This window comes from Rhinatrema bivittatum, chromosome 7, assembly GCF_901001135.1.
Source record: "Rhinatrema bivittatum chromosome 7, aRhiBiv1.1, whole genome shotgun sequence".
In the NCBI taxonomy this organism is placed as follows: domain Eukaryota; kingdom Metazoa; phylum Chordata; class Amphibia; order Gymnophiona; family Rhinatrematidae; genus Rhinatrema; species Rhinatrema bivittatum.
This window is the reverse complement of record NC_042621.1, coordinates 100,011,299-100,022,016: the sequence shown is the minus strand read 5'-3', so window position 1 is coordinate 100,022,016 and position 10,718 is coordinate 100,011,299.

Below are 10,718 nucleotides of genomic sequence, written 5' to 3'. Positions count from 1 at the left end.
GCTTACAGGCAGGAACAGAAGAACTACAGATAGATAGATACAAAAAAATCAGGTAATATGGAAATCATATGAAGTGCTCGACAAACAGGCAAAAAACCATTCCAAAGGCATGAAAAAAAGAGCACGAACGTAAATAATGAAGCATCAATTAAAAAATGCATCTTTTATTAGCTGTTATTTTGAAACAATGAAAATAAAAGAGCACCTTTATGTTACTAAATGTGACACAAAAAAACCCCAACCTTACCTGTGTCCCTTTATTCATGTATTCACCTGTTAAACAGAAATACATCAATCCCTGCCTATACAAACCTTGTTTGGTACCTGCCAGCTCAATATTATAAAGTAAGATAAATGTTTGCACAGCAAAAGAGCATCAGTTTGTTACAAATGATATCAATCATCTAACCTGATGCCCCCGAAACTAAATATGCAATGCATTGCTATCGCTATCCACAGCTGCGTCTTTCTCCTGCGCATTACACAAGCCAGCGGGAACCGAAATCAGGCGACAGTGGAGAGCGATTAAGCAATTCCAATTGAAATTTCGGTTGCGCGGCTGGCCGGTGGCGGGGGCCGTCCCACACTTTTAGACTTGTTTATTTCCTATCGATTTAAGTACTTTTCTCTTGTTTGTCATAAACAAGCATTCGGGGCTTTTGAGATTTATTAACTTCCGATACCACTTCAAGTGAACGGAGTCTTCCCTGTGGATATCGACCACATAATTAGCATACCCTGTTCTCTTTTTTTACAGCAGTTTCTGAGTTTTCACATCTACAACTAATTTTGACTGCTTGGCAAGCTAATCGACCTTTAAGGTTTGTGTATATTTACGGCTCCCCCTTTTTTTAATGTGAGGAACCCATAAAAGATTTTCGGGTGTCCTTTATGTCAGGGCCGTGTCGGAGCATTTGACATCATACCCAGGAGGAACACCATACTATTATAATTATATTTACATTAGTGCACATTTTTCATTCTTTTGGAATGGTTTTTTCCCTATATATATATATATATATATATATGTGAAACAAACATATAGAGGCATTATGACATTTTCCGTTCTATTAACCATTCCCTTCCTAATAATTCCTAACATTCTATTTGCTTTTTTGACTGCTGCAGCACACTGAGCCGACGATTTTAAAGTATTATCCACTATGATGCCTAGATCTCTTTCCTGGGTGGTATCTTTAAAGGATACTAATGATGCACTAGAATTAGGGCATCCCGACAGTGAGGTTCCAATAATTAGAAAAGTAGTCCAAATGCCTGTAACTAAAAACTCACCTGAGCTAAAAAATTCTAACTTATCCCTATCAATTAAAAAGCAGAATAAAAATACAATCAAAAAACAAACTTTGAAATGTTTGTATGCTAATGCAAGAAGTCTAAGAAGTAAGATGGGAGAATTAGAATGTATAGCAGTAAATGATGACATAGACTTAATTGGCATCTCAGAGACATGGTGGAAAGAGGATAACCAATGGGACAGTGCTATACCGGGGTACAAATTATATCGCAATGACAGAGAGGAGCAGTCGGGAGGAGGTGTGGCGCTTTATGTCCGGGACGGCATAGAGTCCAACAGGATAACATCCTGCATGAGACTAAATACAAAATTGAATCTTTATGGGTAGAAATCCCTTGTGTATCAGGGAAGACTACAGTGATAGGGGTATACTACCGTCCACCTGGTCAAGATGGTGAGATGGACAGTGAAATGCTAAGAGAAATTAGGGAAGCCAACCAAATTGGTAGTGCAGTAATAATGGGAGACTTCAATTACCCCAATATAGACTGGGTAAATGTATCATCGGGTCACGCTAGAGAGATAACGTTCCTGGATGGAATAAATGATAGCTTTATGGAGCAAATGGTTCAGGAACCGACGAGAGAGGGAGCAATTTTAGATCTAATTCTCAGTGGAGCACAGGACTTGGTGAGAGAGGGTAACGGTGGTGGGGCCGCTTGGCAATAGTGATCATAATATGATCAGATTTGATTTAATGACTGGAAAAGGAACAGTGTGCAAATCCAAAGCTCTCGTGCTAAACTTTCAAAAGGGAAACTTTGATAAAATGAGAAAAATTGTTAGAAAAAAAACTGAAAGGAGCAGCTACAAAAGTAAAAAATGTCCAAGAGGCGTGGTCATTGTTAAAAAATACCATTCTAGAAGCACAGTCCAGATGTATTCCACACATTAAGAAAGGTGGAAAGAAGGCAAAACGATTACCGGCATGGTTAAAAGGGGAGGTGAAAGAAGCTATTTTAGCCAAAAGATCTTCATTCAAAAATTGGAAGAAGGATCCAACAGAAGAAAATAGGATAAAGCATAAACATTGGCAAGTTAAATGTAAGACATTGATAAGACAGGCTAAGAGAGAATTTGAAAAGAAGTTGGCTGTAGAGGCAAAAACTCACAGTAAAAACTTTTTTAAATATATCCGAAGCAGAAAGCCTGTGAGGGAGTCAGTTGGACCTTTAGATGATCGAGGGGTTAAAGGGGCACTTAGAGAAGATAAGGCCATCGCGGAAAGATTAAATGATTTCTTTGCTTCGGTGTTTACTGAAGAGGATGTTGGGGAGGTACCCGTAATGGAGAAGGTTTTCATGGGTAATGATTCAGATGGACTGAATCAAATCACGGTGAACCTAGAAGATGTGGTAGGCCTGATTGACAAACTGAAGAGTAGTAAATCACCTGGACCGGATGGTATACACCCCAGAGTTCTGAAGGAACTAAAAAATGAAATTTCAGACCTATTAGTAAAAATTTTGTAACTTATCATTAAAATCATCCATTGTACCTGAAGACTGGAGGATAGCAAATGTAACCCCAATATTTAAAAAGGGCTCCAGGGGCGATCCGGGAAACTACAGACCGGTTAGCCTGACTTCAGTGCCAGGAAAAATAGTGGAAAGTGTTCTAAACATCAAAATCACAGAACATATAGAAAGACATGGTTTAATGGAACAAAGTCAGCATGGCTTTACCCAGGGCAAGTCTTGCCTCACAAATCTGCTTCACTTTTTTGAAGGAGTTAATAAACATGTGGATAAAGGTGAACCGGTAGATATAGTATACTTGGATTTTCAGAAGGCGTTTGACAAAGTTCCTCATGAGAGGCTTCTAGGAAAAGTAAAAGTCATGGGATAGGTGGCGATGTCCTTTCGTGGATTGCAAACTGGCTAAAAGACAGGAAACAGAGAGTAGGATTAAATGGGCAATTTTCTCAGTGGAAGGGAGTGGACAGTGGAGTGCCTCAGGGATCTGTATTGGGACCCTTACTGTTCAATATATTTATAAATGATCTGGAAAGAAATACGACGAGTGAGATAATCAAATTTGCAGATGACACAAAATTGTGCAGAGTAGTTAAATCACAAGCAGATTGTGATAAATTGCAGGAAGACCTTGTGAGACTGGAAAATTGGGCATCCAAATGGCAGATGAAATTTAATGTGGAAAAGTGCAAGGTGATGCATATAGGGAAAAATAACCCATGCTATAATTACACGATGTTGGGTTCCATATTAGGTGCTACAACCCAAGAAAGAGATCTAGGTGTCATAGTGGATAACACATTGAAATCGTCGGTTCAGTGTGCTGCGGCAGTCAAAAAAGCAAACAGAATGTTGGGAATTATTAGAAAAGGAATGATGAATAAAACGGAAAATGTCATAATGCCTCTGTATCGCTCCATGGTGAGACCGCACCTTGAATACTGTGTACAATTCTGGTCGCCGCATCTCAAAAAAGATATAATTGCGATGGAGAAGGTACAGAGAAGGGCTACCAAAATGATAAGGGGAATGGAACAACTCCCCTATGAGGAAAGACTAAAGAGATTAGGACTTTTCAGCTTGGAGAAGAGACGACTGAGGGGGGATATGATAGAGGTGTTTAAAATCATGAGAGGTCTAGAACGGGTAGATGTGAATCGGTTATTTACTCTTTCAGATAGTAGAAGGACTAGGGGACACTCCATGAAGTTAGCATGGGGCACATTTAAAACTAATCGGAGAAAGTTCTTTTTTACTCAACGCACAATTAAACTCTGGAATTTGTTGCCAGAGAATGTGGTTCGTGCAGGTAGTATAGCTGTGTTTAAAAAAGGATTGGATAAGTTCTTGGAGGAGAAGTCCATTACCTGCTATTAGGTTCACTTAGAGAATAGCCACTGCCATTAGCAATGGTTACATGGAATAGACTTAGTTTTTGGGTACTTGCCAGGTTCTTATGGCCTGGATTGGCCACTGTTGGAAACAGGATGCTGGGCTTGATGGACCCTTGGTCTGACCCAGTATGGCATTTTCTTATGTTCTTATGTTCTTAACCTAACATCGTGTAACTACAGCAAGGGTTATTTTTCCCTATGTGCAACACCTTGCACTTGTCCACATTAAATTTCATCTGCCATTTGGATGCCCAATCTTCCAGTCTTGCAGGGTCCTCCTGTAATGTATCACAATCCGCTTGTGATTTAACTACTCTGAATAATTTTGTATCATCTGCAGATTTGATAACCTCACTCATCGTATTCCTTTCCAGATCATTTATATGGATTTAATAATTCCATATAAATGATCTGGAAAAGGTATGTCCACCAATTCCACTTGTCAGTAGTTCAAGGTTTGAGCAGGGTAATAATCAAAAGGGTTTGGGGTTTTTTTTAAAAGTAAATAAGTCATACAAATATTCTTCATGAAAACTTTTTCTAAAATGTTTTTCCCACTGAAAAATCTTATGTTTGACTGTCTCTATCAAATCTCTCCCCTCTGTCCTTTCCTCTAGGTTTTATATATAATATATATATATATATATATATATATATATATATATATATATATATATATATTATATATGTATATATATATATATATATATATACATATATATATATATATATATATATATATATGTATATATATATATATGTAGGTCTTTACATTTAAAATTTGTTTCACAGGTGTTAATGGAGTCTGTAGCAAACAAATGGTGTACAGAAGACAAATGTGTCAGTGTCCTCCTTGTGAGGAACAGAAATTGATTCAGGAGGGAGGTCACTGGCAGAGGTCGTGGGCTGGGGCCCAGGAATCGCAGGAGCTGCTACAGGGCAGAAGTGAGGTGCATTGACAGAGGAGGTTTATTCAGTTTTATATTATTTAATGAGTGTCAGAATACCCTATTATCTAGATAAGTTGTCAAAAATACGCAGAAGTTCAGAGTAAACCAACAGGGAGAAACAACCAAGCCACCCCTTCAAACCAGAGGTTGTCATTGTGCTCTGCTTTATTGTTTTACATTTTTATTTTGCTATGTTTATTTTATGTGGTCGTATGACATTATACTCTATGAAAGGTAGCTTATAAATTGTGACATTAAATGAAAATGACTTTTACAGTCTCCAGAACTGGGACCAGATGAGGCCTCGCCAGTGATTTGTACAGAGGCATTATCACTTGCCTTTTTTTTTTTTTTCTGCTGGTTATACCTCTACGTATCATCCCCCCACTCTCATCACTGCCTTCTCGCATTGCTGACAATCGTGAGATCACCTCCTAGATCCTTCTTCTCTTTCTTTTATACTTCACTGCCCTTGGATTTGTGCTCCTACACCGACAATCCACTGGACAGCTATGCAGATGCTTAAATGGTCTGCACCATTAAGCCTTTGATGTGAGCACTGTGCATAATAGTGTATATCTTGAAGGAAAGAGAATATAAAAAAAAACCATTCAAAATCATTCTTCTATCTCTCACCCCTCTGCCATTTCTTCCTCCTCTATTTCTATTTCGGCAGTTGCCCACTGCCAAGGATCACTGTCTGTCCCATGCTTTCTTGAAGCCTCATATTGTTTATGCCCCAGGCAATGTCAGCGAGAGGCTGCTCCATGCATGCATTGCCCTTTCGAGAAAGATTTTCTTTTATGTTACTCCTAAGCCAGGATTCTCCTTCACCTTTCCCATTAAAACCCATTAAAACTTGGTTCTAGAATCTTTTCTCCACAAAAATGTTGGCCTCTTGTGAATCATCTATGCTTTGAGGTATCTGAATGTTTCTATTACATTTCTCCTCTCTTTGAGGGTACATAAAATGCATCTTATAGACACTTCAGTATTTTGTTAACTATAATAATACTTATTTTTATAGCATTACCGGATGTACGTAGCACTGTACAATGCTGATAAGTATTCAGGCAAGATCACTCCCTTCCACAAAGAGCACAGTTTTCAAAGGAGTTATCCATGTAAATGTAACATACTATCAGTGATTTTAAAAAGCCCTTTTTCAGGTGTAATGTGCACTTATACGTGAATATCCTATAGACAATTCAATGGAATATAGTGTTGCAATTCTCAAAAGCCTGCTTACATGGGTAAAGTGTATTTACGTATGTAAAACCAATTTTAAGTATGTAAATGCTTTTTTAAAATCAGATCCTTAGCAGCTACATGAGGCAATGGGAGATAAAGTGACTTACAAGGGATGTCAGTGGGAGAAGCAGAGTTTGAATGCTGGCTTTCCTGGTTCTCAGCCCATTGTTCTAACCAGTAAGCCACACATCTTCTCCTGCCTCTGGACTATCTCTGCTCTGTCTGTATCTCTTTGTAGTACCAGTGTTAAACGTATTACAACACCGAGCTATGAATTTAATACAGAAGGCCTCAGTTTCAGTCTGCACAGTGAATCACTTAGGATGACTGCAGTGTCTAGATCTATAATGCAGCACCCTTATCTGAACTTCCACTGTAAGATGACTTCTGATAACCCTAAGATAGCTATGGCATATTTAACCACTGGTCTCTAATCAAAACTCATTTGCCCCAATACAAATATCTGCATTAAAAGAAAGAGGCTGTCATGCAGCCCTGGATGTTTCAGAATTTTTAGTGATGGCGTAATATGAACACATAGTCTTCTGGGAAGTTTTTAATTGGCAGCAATAACCTGGTCCGTCCGGGCACAGAGCATGGTAACATGGGCATAGACAGCCAGCATGGTGGTGGCACATTTGCTGCTGCCCCAGGACAGATGCCAGAAGCCGTTTGACTGGCTTCCAAGGGGACCACCAGAATCACTTTAAAACCCAGAGACGCAGATGAAATGTTACAGATCAATCCAGCTCATAGCAAACACAGCACATCGTAGGCCTCATTGTGAATATGATCATGTAGTGGCCGATAGCACCATAGCAGCTTGTGCATACCAAGAGGCTTCGCTGATAGCAGGGTGCTCAGCCAGTCACGCATGCTGACAGTCCGTACTTAGCTATATTCTCACATTTTGTGGTAGCATGTGCTTAGGTACAGTCTCCTGTTGTTGAAAGCCTTTGATTAGCCACAGTCCTACGTCTATAACAGTGCATGCTGAGTCAAGTTCAATACTGTTGTTGGTCTCTGATCTAAGCCAGAGCTCCATGCTGGTAGCAGTATATATTTAGCCAGTCTCACATTCATATTAGTGTTGCTCAGATAGTTTCATGCTGTTGTCAGTATATTCTTATCAGCCCAATGTAGCTATTGATTTATACTCAGTCACCACCCTATGGTGGTGGACTAACTGATTATGATCAGTCATGTGCATGTATATTCACATAACACAAACTGAAAAGGGATCATGGGCTTATGTACCATACAGGACGAGGAACCTGTAGCCCCAGCACCGATCATGATATCAGAGATTCTACTGCCCCAATATTCCTAGCAATCAGCATTACTCGGCAGCAGGGCAGCAATGCTGTCTGCTGCAATTTACTGGCAGCAATAATCGCTATAGAAAGGGAAACGGAAACTGAATATTTAGTCGAACACTTTTTTTTTATCCAATTTTGCCCAATAAAAAATCATGAAAGGACATTTTGTCTATGCACCACAGATGAATATGCATCTTTTCATGTGCATCTTAATACCTTTGGGGGTCGATATTCAAAAGATTCTCAACCCTCCCCCATCCTATTAAAATCTATTTTTACACATTCGCTGACCTCATAGAAATAGCTTGACAAATTGACAGTCTGAAAATTGCCTTCTCAGTTCAGCTAGAAGTACATTTACAAGTCCACAGCATGTGTACTTTAAGATGGATTGAGGGGAGACATTCCTAAGAATCAGAAAATAACACAGAGTGATTGTATTTTCAAATCTCCATGCATTTTTTTTTTTTTTGCAATGAAAAAGCAGGTGCAAAGTCCATGGGTCCTTTCTACTTGTGGACTAATTTCAAAGGGAAAATATGCTGTACTTTCCCTTTAAAAATTACAGAGTCTGTGGGTATAAAGTACTCATGGACTTTGCATGTACTCAACATTCTGAATATTGTCTCCTCTACCTGAGCTGTTCCTGTTTCTAATCTCACCTTGGCTAAACGTTTTCACACTTAGCTGAGAAGTCATTTCTCTGTTCATTTATAGACTTAAGGGATCTTAATGGCCATACTGATCATTAAGCCAGCATTGATTTATTGTATTGTATTTTATTTTTTTTAATGTTATGTTTATACTTGCTTTATTATTTGTTATTTTATGTAATCTGCTTTGACTTATGGAACATGCGGAATACAGAGCTCATAAATGAATAAATAAAATATTGGATGGTTCCACAGATGCCAGGATGCCAGGAGCCAGCTGTATGAAAAATACCATTCTTGGGAGTTTTACCGTTGTACTGTGTCTGTCCCCACCCACTGGTGACACTCTGCTTGCCACTTTCATATTCTTCTCCTGATGATGACAAGCAGACAGGAAAAATGAATACATTGCAGACAGCAGGAGTTGCAATTTAATAAGAGCGTTGTCATTTTCGGGGGTGATGCTGTTAAATTGTGGTTCATTAAAGGCCTTTAACAGCAAAGAAGGCAAATAAGAAAAAGTGAACAGCTCCTTCAATAACCAAGGAACTATGCAAAGATATTCAATACATACCTATAGAAAGAGATCAGAGCAATGATAATTAGATATACAGAGAGAATAGCGTCAACATAACCAAGAAGCTAGATTAACCCCTTGAACATCTAGCTGGAATGTGCATATGTCCTACGGGCTGGCACTCAGAATGCGGGGAGGGCAGATGTATAGCTCCTGAAGCTTGCATCTCCTTTCCCTACCCGCTCAACCACCATCGCAGCAGCCACAGGGTCAATGCCAGCTGCAAGAGCCTCAAACTCTTTTAAGGCATCAGGGCAAAAATGATCAAAAAAGAAAAGGAGGAAAGCATTCTGCAGTGTTGGCAGGAGAAAGGGCCAGCCGAATGCCTGATCGTTTCAAGGAGGGGGGAGGTGCTTGGAGCAGAGGTGGTGTTGGCGGGGATGGGAGGAAGAAGAAACAGGAAAATAAAGGAAGATGGCGGAAAAAGATGAGGAAGGGACAGGGAGGCAGGCATAGGAAGGTTTAGGTTTCATTTATTTCTATGCTGCCTATGCAATAGGCCTAGGAGGCTTATAAAAGAACAGACATAATAAAATATAATCAAGCAACACAGAAGCATTTGCTACTTATTGACATTTAGAAACACCTCTAAGAAAAAGATAAAAACATAATTAAAATGAAATAAAAACAAATGAAAAAGCTTTCCTGCAGCGCTCCTTGAGGTTATATAATGTCTTGCAGACAACGCTCCTGGAAAAAGGAAAATCTTTAACAAGAGATGGATGTCTGGTCATGTGGAAGACGGTTCCACAGGCTTTGGAGCAGCTGCTGAGACTGCACGCTGCCGAGTCTCAGCAAGGTAACCTCCAATAGCGCTCTCTGTGAGGAGCGCAAACTTCTCAGGAGACTGTACATCTTAAGCAGATTCCTGATGCAAGGACAAGAACTTCAGGCAAGCAAATTAAATACCAGCAGCACAGTCTTGTATCTAATCCATTTCTGCACAGGGTGCCAATGAAGCGGGAACGATATTGGAGTAATGCATTCCCTAATTGAACAACCCGGAATAAGTTGGGTTGGCAGCGTTCTGTAGCTGCTGCATTGATTTAGAAATGGAAGTGGCAATCCTAGATACAGGCCATTGCAATAATCAGTAACAACTGCAGTTTGAACGTCTCTAGGTTGTAAAAGTGATTTAAGTAGGTGCAACAGGCGCAATTTATAAAAACCAGCTCTGACAACAGATCTGACTTGAGGTATGAACGATAGCTTGGAGTCAATAGTGATTCCAAAGCTCCTGATTGTCAGTTGTTACATAGGGTGGAATTAAAATAGATTCCCGATGTTGAAGAACCACTATTTCAGTTTTTGCTAAATTAAAGATTAAACTATGAAGAAGAAAAAGGGAAGGAATTAGAAAGGATAAGATTTATCTGGCTACAATTTATATGCGGCTATTCAGCAGCATAGCCATGCTGCTAAATGTTCATGTAAATTAGCTGGATAAATCTTATCTGGCTAACATGTATACCCCAATCTCTTTTGAATATCGAGCACCAATTGTTAGATCACAAGCTGATATTGAGAAATTGCAGGAGGACCTTGTGAGACTGGCGGATTGGGCATCTAAATGGCAGGTGAAATGTAATGTACACAAGTACAAAGTTATGCACATAGGAAAGAATAATACTTAGCTATAAGTACACGATGCTGGGATCCACCCAGGTAAAGGATCTTTCAATCAGTCGTCGTGGACATTACTTTGAAATTCTCAGCCCAGTGTGCAATGGCGGTCAAAAAAGCAAATAGAAAGTAAAATATTATTGGGAAAGGAATGGAAATTA